The following is a 13,039-nucleotide window of genomic DNA, read 5'->3' as shown; positions in this document are numbered from 1 at the left end:
GGTGTACATGCAGCAACGTGGGGTGGAAGGTGAGATGTTGGAACAGTTTGGATCTAGTTGCAAAATGGTGTTAAGGAATTGGTGTTTATCAACATGTTGGAAGTGCATAATATTTATGTTTATGTGCTGAATGGCAGATAGCGATCTTGCACATACAGCTCATTGGTTGCTGGCCTGTAATTTAATAAATCAATTCAGCCTGAGCTTAATTTGAACCAGATGAGTTGAGCATTTTTGCCTTGAGACATGAACTCTTTGAAGCACTGCATGGACTCTCTCTTAATTATGGCTGCTACGTGTCCACAGGCAGCATGTGCTGATGTAAAAATAATTGTTTAGAGTGCATTTTCTTTCACTTATGCATATTAGAAAACATAAATTAAAATATTAAATGTGTTAATGCATTTTCACTAGAGAGGATTCATGTTCACAGAGTGAGATCATGTCATTTCAATTTTGGCTTAAATGTACAGTTCCATTCAAATGTAGGGAACTCGAAATGTTCTGAACAAACTGGCCACAAAAGTTTCACTTTGAATGAAAGCAAGATTTGTAATGAGGCATCTATGCTTCATTTGAAAAAGATGAATTTCTAAGCCTTGGAAGCCATCCCATCTTCTTATGACTTTGGACTCCTCCTCGCAGTGATAAACATATGAAATACTACTTGAAATCCAAACCTTGAAAGCTAATGCTACTGACACTTAAAAGAATAGCAGATAAATCAAAACTAATACGAAATGACTGAATATCAAGGGCAAGGCTGAAGCAATGAGAAGATCGTGCAGCCTTAACTTTTCAGGTAAGTGAAGGAAGGCAGTGTCTCGAGGAGACGTCTGCTTATTGTGCACCGTGAGCTGCAGGGACATACATCAGACCTGTGTTTGTTATTTATAATAACAACAAATAAGCAATAAATGTTATTTTAGAAAGAAAACAGAGAAAATATTCTGCCCAGAGGGGACAGAGAACACGAACTGGTGGCCTTGGCTGCGCCCGCAGCAATGTTTCATCACTTCAGCCGGCCGGCTGTCGGTCACCGCCTCGGAGGCGTCATTGTCATGGCTCTGCCAGGCAGCACGGAACGCCTGTGGCCGCACAAAGCTCGCCCGGCTCCGCCAACCGCTCGCCACGCGAGGAGAAACAGATGGAGCCGCCGCATCGGCGGGGCGCCGGCAGCGACCAGGGCCCGCAGCCCCAGCCCCGGGGCCAGCCTCGGCCCGCCTGCTCGGCTCCGCCTGAGGGTCGGGGCTCTGCGGACAGCGGCGGGCTGGGGCCCTGGCTGAGAAGAGTGGCGGCAAGAGCTGCGCAGGACGCGAGAGGTGGGCAACGGGACGGGAGCTCTTCTTCTTAATCATTACCAAAGTACAGGTGGTAATTAAAGTACATCTTCAGTTTGAAACATATTTGTTGTATATAGTCCTGATTATCTTGTTTTGATTGTGTTTGCTTAATAGCACTCTGCATCTTAATATTCTATTTAGAAAAAACAACTTCAAGTTTTTCACCCTTAGTATTGTAATGGTAGTTTAGTTACGTTTCTAAATGATCAAATATTCAAATATTTTGGAGGTTAGTGTTTTTACTAGCCTATTCATTTTCAGCTAGCTTACTGGCTTTTACGTTGTTCGGGGTAGGGAGTTATTCTTCCAGACCTGCCTGTTACTTCAGTAACTGCCTCTACTGCCATTGCTGCTCCTTTAGTGGTGATCAGTGGAGTAAAACAGAAATGCCCCATTCTCTGGATGTGCTACTGCTTGGGTATGATGCAAAACACCTTTTGTATGGTCATTAAATTTACATAGAGCATGGTCAAGTAACAAGACAGGAATAGTTATTTTGGCAAGGTAAGTAGAATCTTTAAGTTTCAGGTTCAAGATTCTTTCTTGACTACAAAGTATTACCTCATTGAAATCCCTAAAGATTAATTATCTATTTTTCATTTGAATGTGGCTTAGAGAAAGAAAGGTAGGAAGAAAGTTCATTTGCTGATGATAAGGTGACGGTTCCTGACATGCCTCAGAAGCTGGTTTCTCAGGTGATAAGCCTTAAGGGATCCATGTTCCCAAGAGAAGGGCTTCCATGGTATGTCAAAGAGCTCTTAGTAAAGGAGAGCTGAGAGGCACTAACCTAAAATAAGGTAAGAATAGCCCTCAGGCAAATTTTGCTGTTTCAACAAAAGAAAAACATTACTTTCTTTTATTTGCTTGTCTCATTAAGGTAGAAAGAGTGCTGTTGTCACTGGGGGAAAAAAAAAAGGGGGGGGGTAAAAAGGAAAAAAAAAAAGGGGGGTAAAATAGATCTCAGTAAGTATCTCTGATAAAGTTTAGTAGTGAAAAAGTTAATACTAGTGAACAAATCTTGTTTCTGTCATTGTCGTCGTCATTTTCTGCTGCCACCACCACTTCCTCCTTCTTCCCTCCACACTTTTTCCTGAGTTCCTGATTTCTGTGCCTTTTTGTACAAAATACTGTGTCCCAGTTCTAGTTCAAACTACTGCAGTGTTTTTAAGGGGGCACATCAGGTGATTTGATTGGTACTGTTCCTTCGTGTTTTGTAATTCTTTATGTTGTACTGTAGAAGGTTTGAAAGGTTGATGTAGGTTTCTCTTTTTTTTTTTTTCCTCCTCAGCAAACATTCAGAGGAAGAGGGTAAGCTTCGTAAGCAAGGAAAATACCGCTTGTAAATACATGAAAACTTCTAGTGAAATCACACAAAAAAGTATTTGTACAGTGTCAAAAAAAGAAGAAAAACTTTTGGAAAAGGTAATTTGCAGTGCTTTGAATGTTTGAAGTGTTGTTTGTGTGTGTTTTAAAACAGATTCATTAATGTTTATAACAAGGTATGTTTGTGGCGAGGACTTCAGGGGAGGACTAATGAGTTCGTGACAGTCTTTCTAGGGAGAATCATATGAGTGTTTGAAGGGGGGATTATTTTGAATGGATTCTCTGTTTATCTGAAATTTAAAATATTTTTGATTGCCATATAAGGCAAAATTTCACATAAAATATGCAAAAATTGGATGCACTCATATATAAGTAACATTTTCTTTGTGAGTGGATCTTGGTATAACTTGAAAGTGTGTCAAACAGTAGGTTTGCTCCTGCATTTGGTAATTTGCTTTAGGCAAACCAGACTTATGTTCTTTCCAGAAGATAGAAGTAGGAATAATTACTTGAAGTAATAACAGTTTCTTTCTCCATTTGCAGAGAATATCTGAAAATTCTCCTTTAGCTCCATGACTGCTGCCTTGCCCTGGTCCAACATAAAAAGGAGATTTTTGTTAGGAGAAAATGTGCTCGAGATTGGGTAGAAAGGGGGGAGGGAAATACTGAAGGGCTATGGAAACAGCTTAAGTGGTGTTCTGTGCTGGTAGGAAGGGATGAGGAACGAGAACTGAGTGAAAAAAAAATAATAATAAAATTAAATAAAATCATGAGATCAGCAGAATCTGAAAGAAGTAGCTGTGTTTATACAAAAAAAAAAAAAAGACAGGGAGAGCATGGGGTTGTGGAGGTGCTGATGCATTCATCAGTTAGATGTCAGGAATCCTTGGGAGATGGGGAATTTAAGGGATACCAGCTTAGTCCTTCATTGACAGCAATTTCTGATAGTAAAAAGCTTTCTCCTCTCTGCATTGAAGCTGGAGAGGAAAGACTGACAGATTCTGAAGGAGGGGATAGAGTGCAACTTTCTAAATTTTAAAATTAACACTGTGTATATATGTGTACGCATTTAAATGTTGATCAATTTTTAGATTTGAAATATTTTTTTTATTTTTATTGTAGATCAGACTTACAATTTATGAATTGATGGATATTTTAAATAATGACTTCTTTAATCAAAAATTAGAAAGTTTAAATAGAAGACTTTTACAAGCGCAATGCAAAAAAAACAAACATGGAGAAATAGCTATGACGTTCCTAGTAAGTTTCTTTGGATAACTGTGTGAATGTTTTGCTTGTATTGCATATGATTGTTATGTTACCTTAGAGAAAGAAGATGCTAAACGTATACAATCTTTTCATCTTGTGTGACATAAAGATAAGTTAATAATAGCTTTATTCTCAGCCTTTGTTTGTTGCAATTGTTTCACCATCTACTTGTCTTATATAATAATAATATATAAATTTATTTCAGGTGAACATTTGAAGTAATACTGTTTTTCTTTGTTGCAGAGGAAACTATCAAAACTTGAGAGACATATTAATGCTGTGATAACACTTCATGAGGAAGTGTTTTCAAAAATAGCTGTTAATCGGGTATGATGTAGATGCATATGCTAGTATAGGCATTAATGCCTAGTTGTAACCTGCTAGATAAGTGTGGATGTTTACAGTGACTGCTACATTGCTGTCACTTGCATTAAGAACAGAAAAATCTGTGCAGAGATGTTAGGTTGATCTTTTGAGGATTTGTTTATTTTCAGTTGATTATTATATTTCTTTTCAGTCATCATGATTAAACAAACTCAGAACAGCATAGATGCTGCATGTGTTGACAGCTTTTGCTTTGATGCTGTTTTGTTGGAGAGACATTGGAATTCTTTCTGTCAAAGGGTCAGACTTCTTTTTTACAAAGCTAAAGCTAAGTGCAGCATACTTACCCCTTTGCATTACCTTTGATCAGCCACTTAGCTATAATCTACCAGTTACATAGGGGCCAGGAACTGCAAATCAAAAACTAATTTCTTAGGTGATTTTCAAATTGAAAATACAATAAAGTTAAGTGTTAGCAAAATAGCTGTTAATACATGTGTACTTTCATGGAAGGTATCGATACATTAGTATTAAAAGAAGCCTACAAAACATCTTTTTTTTTTTTTTTTTTTTTTTTTTTTTTTTTGTGGGAATATTTGAGTATTAAGAAGAACAGAAATTTCTTGTGATTAGGTTGACCATACTTTGTTGTGTTTTTATAGGAGAATGAGTTCTGTGAACTGTCAACACCCTCTTCCATGCTGACTGTATGTTTCGTGACAAATCTCACTTTTACAGGAATATGCTTGTTTAAAAGAGGCCTTTGGAGTCTAAGTCTTTTGGTCTTTCACATCTAAAATTGTAACAAGAGTTGCATGTGACAAACATAGGCTTGTTGTTTTGTTAAAGGCTTTCGTGCATTTTACAAAATTCTCTTTATATCTTCTTAGTTTCTGCCCAAAATCTTTAAACGGAAAGCATAAAATAGGATAAGGTATACTAAGATGCTTATTTTAAAATTCTTAAATATATTAGGATGTCTGGGTTTATTTATTTATTTAACCAAATTAAGCGTCAGGTTATTTTTTAACTTACTTCGGCATCACTGTGCACTTTGGGTAATTTTTGTTTTGTTGCTATGTTTAAATACGTATTGATTACTTTTGCACTACAAATATGACCATGTTTATACCGTAGGTTTTATGACAATGCAGTATTGTTTTCTCCTTCATCAGATAATGCTTCCAAGTTCAGACGATCAAAACATGATACTAAACCATCTTGGACACTCTGCTTTTTTTCCTAATATCATAAACACACAAGGAAGTCCCTCAAATACATTTTTGCTGTCATCTCATACTGGTTTCACTTCAGCAAATGTTTCAGAATATAAAAGCTACATATTTAGATTTGAATAGTGAGATGTAGTTAATATCACAGAATCACAGAATTTCTAGGTTGGAAGAGACCTCAAGATCATCGAGTCCAACCTCTAACCTAACACTAACAGTCCCCACTAAACCATATCCCTAAGCTCTACATCTAAACGTCTTTTAAAGACTTCCAGGGATGGTGACTCCACCACCTCCCTGGGCAGCCTGTTCCAGTGCCTAACAACCCTTTCAGTAAAGAAGTTCTTCCTAACATCTAACCTAAAACTCCCCTGGCGCAACTTTAGCCCATTCCCCCTCGTCCTGTCACCAGGCACATGGGAGAACAGGCCAACCCCCACCTCGCTACAGCCTCCTTTGAGGTATCTGTAGAGAGCAATAAGGTCGCCCCTGAGCCTCCTTTTCTCCAGGCTGAACAATCCCAGCTCCCTCAGCTGCTCCTCGTAGGACTTGTTCTCCAGGCCCCTCACCAGCTTCGTCGCCCTTCTCTGGACCTGCTCAAGCACCTCGATGTCCTTCTTGTAGCGAGGGGCCCAAAACTGAACACACTACTCGAGGTGCGGCCTCACCAGAGCCGAGTACAGGGGGACGATCGCCTCCCTAGCCCTGCTGGTCACAGTGTTTCTGATACAAGCCAGGATGCCGTTGGCCTTCTTGGCCACCTGAGCACACTGCTGGCTCATATTCAGCCGAATGTCCACCATCACTCCCAGGTCCTTCTCTGCCTGGCAGCTCTCCAACCACTCATCTCCCAGCCTGTAGCTCTGCTTGGGGTTATTGCGCCCCAGGTGCAGGACCCGGCACTTGGCCTTGTTGAACTTCATGCAGTTGACCTCAGCCCATCGGTGCAGCCTATCCAGATCTTCCTGCAGAGCTTTCCTACCCTCGAGCAGATTGACACACGCACCTAACTTGGTGTCATCTGCAAACTTACTGAGGGTGCACTCAATGCCCTCGTCCAGATCATTGATGAAGATATTAAAGAGGACCGGCCCCAGCACCGAGCCCTGGGGGATGCCACTAGTGACCGGCCTCCAACTGGACTTGAGTCTATTTACCACGACTCTTTGGGCCCGGCTATCCAGCCAGTTTCTAACCCAATGAAGCGTGCACCAGTCCAAGCCAAGAGCAGGTATATCCGTACATTGCTTCAAACTATTTATGATGAAATTTATTTTCTTAAAAAAAAAATACTGTTTTTCCTTTTTTTTTTTTTTTAATTTAATTTTAAATTCTTTTTAATAATTGAATTTAAACTTGATTGCCATTGGGTGTCCAGTGCTGTTCCTGGTATCTCCAATTTATCCATTGCAGCTGACACTAGATCATCAGTTCTTAAAGTGCTTCAAGAAAAATATCACAGAATCACAGAATGGTTGAGGTTGGAAGGGACCTCTGGAGATCATCTAATACAACCCCCTCACTCAAGCAGGGTCACCCTGAGCACGTTGCACAGGATCGCATCCAGGCAGGTGTTGATTATCTCCAGAGAAGGAGACTCCACAGTGTCTCTGGGCAACCTGTTAAGTCTGTTAGGGCAGTGATTTCTTATTGAATGTCAGGAAAAAAAGTCTCTATAAAGGTATTTTAGTATTCATAGATGGAAAATTTTCCAGGTAACTTCTTAATAGGAAATGTTTTCTTCTTAAAAAAATCACAAACTTACTTCAATTTTTAGCACACTTATGGAATGAGAGAAATCCAAAATCCAATAAATACTTCTATTTATTATATTATGAAACATTAGGTTAGAATATATTAAATCATTGATCTCAAACTTACATTGATGAAAGAATGCACAAGATTCCTTAGTTTGTTCTGAAAGGTAGTAATCACTTTTATTTTTCCATATGTTACTTCAAGTTTTATTTTATAGAAAAATGTTTTGTTTTGTTTAACCAAATTAATCTTTGCTCATGGCTAAAATAAAATCACAAAGGGAATTTGATAGTTCATAATCAAAGATGAGTAAGATCAGTACTTTGACACAGCTTGACCAGTATGGTTGTAATTTCCTTGATCATAACAGAGTATTTAGAGGAAAGAGCTGATATGGTTTAACTGTCACAAAATCTGGCTAAGGTTCTTCTTTGGGGAAATCTTCTGAGTCTGCTGTGTTAAATTGCTTTTCTTTTCATCAAAACAGATGCAATAAAACTGGTGCATCCTGGATACTTAAAATTTCCTCCACTTATATAACATCTGCATGTGCAGAACCTGTTTATAAAGTAGCACTGCCCTGCTGATTTGATGTCTGTTCTTCCTGACGCATGGCATCAGGAAGTACTAGATAAAATGCACCTCAAAAAGGGCAGCACAAATGTAGAACGGATGCCCACTTAGGTATCTTTTTCTCTCAGTAAAATTACACATAATATGTTTCCTGTCCATCTTAGACAGATATTTTACACCTCAGATCAACTGGGCTAGCTTAGCCATTTATAATAAAAGTAAATAATATATATCGTATATATATAATATATGAATGTATTATAATATATATATATATATATTATAATCATATAAATTCTGCAGGAATTTGCTTTGCTGTCCACACTATAAAATTGACCTATTATCAGGTATGCATTTTGGTTTGCATAAGGGCATTTATTTTTGATATTTTTGAGTATTAAATGACCTTGGAACTGAGACAGCAAAATATGCCTTCATAGATCCCCGTGTACCTGCAATTTACTATTGCATATACTAATGCCATGAAGTTGTTGGGTTTTGTGCAATGTGAGAAATTAATGGTTACAGTTTAGAGAGCACAAACTGTAGTACTAGTGGACAGAGCTTCAGTTAATGCATACCCCTATTTTTAAGAAACAAGCTGAATAACTTGTTATTTTACTAAGATGGAAGCAAGTAGAATTTATATCTATAAAAGATGTCTAGAATATGAATGCTCCTTAATTGCATATTTCACTGTTAAAAAAATAAAATGTAGGAATTCACAATTTAGTCAGTAGAATGGATTCAAAATGTTTTGTTGGTGACATAAATTATATGTTTTATTAATGGTTGATTTACTGAGCCATTATTTTGTTATTTTAATTATGTTTTAATCAACAAGTTCAACTTTTCATTGTTGATGTATTTGTGTAACCATATTTAATGCCTGTTTGGAAATGAATTGATTCTTATACATCTCTAAGTTTTATATTTTTTGTTTTATTAGTTCTGATGAAGTCAGACTGAACTCTGTGGAAAGACAAAACTCAGCAACTACAAATAATTCAGGTATTCAAAGTTAATGTGGAATTCATGAATGCTAATTCCTATACTACAAAATATACAAAATACATCTAGAATATTGTCTACAACTTTTTTTCTTTTAAAATATCATTAAAATACACTTGTGTTTCCAAAATATTTATAGGCATGGCAGTTGTTTGTTTCTTTGTTTTTAAGTTACATTAGCATGTCTTCACTGATGATGATGTCCATCAGCGGATTTGCATTATTTTAAAATTCTGGAAATTAAAACAATTGAAACTCTTGTATGATGGGACACAACTGGAAACTTTTATATATTCAACACACTGTTTTACTACTACATTACTTTCAGGGAATAAGAAATTAATTTAATTGCCTTTGTAATAAATTCGTATAACAATAGATGTTTCAGAGCACTACAAACTAGGTTGTTTGTTTGTTTGTAATAAATTCAACTGTCATATAAACAGTGTAAGTGACAGTGTGAGAGTTCTGAGCAGCCCTTCCCTCATTCTGAGATTGCTACTTAAAGGAACTAAATATCACCCTTTAACCAAGAGTAATGCACGGTAAGCATTCATTACAATTGGACAAATTTACTGGGGGGGTGGGGGTAATGTCAAGAAAACTGTTATTCCAAAAATCTTGACAAACATGCTCAGAATGCAAATTTTCTCATGCTGCTTCCCTATGGAGATGTATTTGATTTTTAGAACCCCTCTGAGATGGTTCTGGGAGGGTTGGGTTGACTTGCTAGATAGTTGCTGCTTAGAGGCAGCACCAAGTGTTCCTGGCAAGTCTATCACTTCAATAAGACTGCTGTCCCATGTGTTTTGGGAGTGGGGACAGGTAATATTCTACTGCTCTGACAAGCTCTAAAAAGGATTCTTATCACAGTGTACATTAAGACTTATAGATCAAATGTGTTTGCATGTTTTAAACTTCTTTGGAAATTTGTATTACAGTGAATCTACATTACCAAATACCCACACAAGCAGAAATGACAGGAAAAGTTCAGGTACAAACAATAAACTAAGATTTTTTATTATTATTATTCAGATAAAACCTATTTTAGTTGATGGTGCATAGACTGCTTCAATATCCTGGCTTTTGAGTTAGTTTTATAGGTGCTTAAATTTGAGGCAAATATATGAACACCATTATGGGAATGGCAGTATGGGGACTGTCATTACCTCTGGCTTGTATTATTCTATCACGCTCTTAAAGGTGAACTTACAAGGAAAAGAATGATGTGAAAAGTGATGAAGAAATACCATGCTGCTTTCCCCTTTGGAAATTGAAACCTTGTCTTCTGGATGATTGTAGTGAATGAAAAACTGCAGCAACAATTGGGTTGTGGGCACAGGAAGCTGAGCAAATGAGAGATGGAGATGTTGGTCAGTCTTGAACTATGTTAGTTTTGTATCTACTTATTCAGTTTCATTTATTCTTCATTTTGGATAGAACAAGAATATTTCAAGGAAAAAAAAAACAAAACTGTCGGTCTCTCCCACCATAGACAGCTTAGTCTGACTTGTTTTTCAATCCCTTAAACCTTTCCCATCTGAAAAGCCACTTGGTAGTCTGTGTGCAGAATGCTTTTTCAGTAATTTTGAATCTGACTCTGTAGTCCATCTAGTCCATCTTGGCTGATTTTTTTTTTTTTTTGATTTTGAGAAAATCATAAATAATTGCAAAATTTAAGTCCTGAGGAACATGGATGGCTCTTACCCCAGTAATCTCTATGTCCTCAGAAATCCAGAGATCACAATGGGACTGAAGTTTGTTTAGTAACCTCTTTCTTACCAGTGAGTTAAGTCAGTGAAATTATATTGGTGACAGCAGCTTAGTCAATGGGATCAAATTAGCAGTGCTTTTTCTTCTGGGAAGGGGGAGTAGACAAAACTGTATTGGTCTAAATTTGTATATACTGGTATAAAAACACATAGTGTTTAATGGTTAATTAAATTGATCAGCTGAGTAACTATTTTCCATGAGAATATCAAAGAACATAAAAAGGTACAATTTAGCTCTTAAACTGTTAGGTCCTATATAGTTTTTGTTTGTGTATCTAGTACTGAGGACACTTTCAAGAACAACAGGACCCAAACAATTAGACGACTTTCTAAATAGTTTGTTGCTAAACATCAGGTATTGCTTTTACTTGTGTGAATTTCTGGGTATATACTATGCCTGGCTCTACAACTTTACATTTTTACAAGACTTCTTGTTTTGTTATAAGAAATCTAAGCTAATATATAGAATTCTGTTCTGCAAACTGTTAAGTGATCTTCTTCATACTTGATCTTTAAAACCAAAAGAGAAGCTTTATCATGAAATTGTATATTGTTTTATCAGAGTGAAATGAAGGGAGGAAAACTCAGTGATGGGCATAATTCAAGAAAAAAGCCATAACTGTAGCAAAGGAAGGTAAAAGAAAAATGTTTTCATTTACTTTTCAATATTCTCATTTTACTTTTCAAAAATATTTTCATTTACTTTTTCCTTATCTCCCTAAACTTAATATCTGAAGTATAGCTATGTGTTATTCAGTTTATTTAAGGATAAAATAATTTTATAAAATCATAAAACTGTATGCATTTCTCAAAAGAAAAGCACTCATGCAATAGCAGCTGCTTTTGCATGTCTCCATAATAGCAGCAAATGGATTTTGGAGCTCTAAAGCAGTATTTATAAGAGATATCTGTTTACTGGCTACAAATCCTGTCTATTGCTCTCACAACCCCTACTCCTAACAGGAAAGTTATCATATTTATACTTTGTTGCTGTTACACTGAACAGTCTTGTTAACTGCTTGGTAATAAAGTTAGTCACACTGTGTCATTGGAAGGGATAGTGTTGAGTATAAACAAAAGCGACTCCTGTTCTTCATCCAGCTAAGTGTAGGCTTGTTCTCAGCATGATAGGAACTGATGCTCATTCTTGCTATGAACATGTATTAAATAAGTACTTCTGGTGAAGCTAGGCCTAGTTTTTGGTGGTTTTGTTTTGTGCTAATTTTAAATTGGGTCCAGATTCTTTGCAATCACTAGTAAGCACATTCCATATTAGAATAATTTTTAAATCCAGTGACGTGAAAAATCTAAACAAATGTGTTATTGGATCCACTTGAGAATTGCTATATTACTTGAAAAAATATAATTTTTATAAACCGACACATCTGTATTGTGTCTTTTAGTTGGTTTCACAGCTTTGATAACAGGTATATGTCTTTGAGAACAATTTGAAAGCCATGTTGCTGGTGGAAAAAATTTGCAATTAATTCTGTATGGGATGAAGTAGTATCCATCTAGTATCTATGACTGGAAGATGAAAATCAGTGGTTACATGGATTCAGGATGACTGATTCTGTTTCACTTACAGTTTAGTTCAGCTAGATTATTGTTAACTAAGACTAAGCAGTCTGCCAGTTTGGAGAAATTTTTGCTTGGTGGATTGATTTGTAAAGATGGGAATATTAGCCTGAAATTGACACTTCTCACAACAGGGAAAAAGTCACAACCTGTGAAGAAAAATCATTGTTAAAATCCTTACTTTGTATAGTAAAGCTGTCTTATGATAGTTTATTGGGATAGAAAAATAGTTTTTAAAGCTTGCTTCTTGTTTGCAGAGCAAAGAGAAAAAGATCAGAAATTTTTACCAAACTAATGACATTCAAAGCCAGTGTGCCTCAGTTAAGGGTTCCTAAAGCTGTGAGAACAAGTATCAAATGAGTTACTTTCAAACTCAAATGAGTTTACTCAAGCTTAGTGTGGTATTAATTGTGGATTTGCGTATTGCAGTATGCTTTAGAACTGGATGGCATGTTAAAAGATATTTTCAAATGGGAAAGGAATGGTGTTTAAGTAGTTGGGCTTTGAAGGAGTGGGCTACTCTTTCGCCACGAGGAGGCTCTATTGTAATGCTAAAAGAATAGTAAAAACTTTGACAGAAGCAGGCAAATAAGTAATGCTAGGAAGTATTACGGCTAGAAATAACCCCCCCCCCCAAAAAAAATCCTAACCCCTAAACTTGTCCCAGTTATCCTTCCCATTTCCTCTTCCCTCTGCTTCTCCCTCCTCCAAATTTGTCATGACTAAAATTGTGTTAAAACATTATTTGCTAACAGGATTTAAATTTTTACTCTATGAACAAAACAGTTTTGATTCTTTGACACAGATACTTAATCATGGATATGACTTCTGCTGCTGAAAATATTTTACTAAAAAG

At 36.7% G+C, this 13,039-nt stretch overlaps 1 long non-coding RNA gene across 1 annotated transcript; it reads left to right on the top strand.

The window, feature by feature from the left end:
- Positions 1–1,727: 1,727 nt before the first annotated feature.
- On the top strand, positions 1,728–11,236 carry LOC137865075 (uncharacterized). Its single transcript, XR_011101749.1, has 5 exons — positions 1,728–2,140; positions 2,632–2,765; positions 8,772–8,833; positions 9,775–9,827; positions 11,168–11,236. It is a non-coding gene; the product is annotated as an uncharacterized lncRNA (long non-coding RNA).
- Positions 11,237–13,039: the final 1,803 nt, after the last annotated feature.

The sequence above is a fragment of the Anas acuta genome, chromosome 15 (genome assembly GCF_963932015.1).
Source record: "Anas acuta chromosome 15, bAnaAcu1.1, whole genome shotgun sequence".
Taxonomy (NCBI): Eukaryota; Metazoa; Chordata; class Aves; order Anseriformes; family Anatidae; genus Anas; species Anas acuta.
The sequence above is the reverse complement of the archived record's forward strand: the minus strand, read 5'-3'. Positions and strand labels throughout refer to the sequence as shown.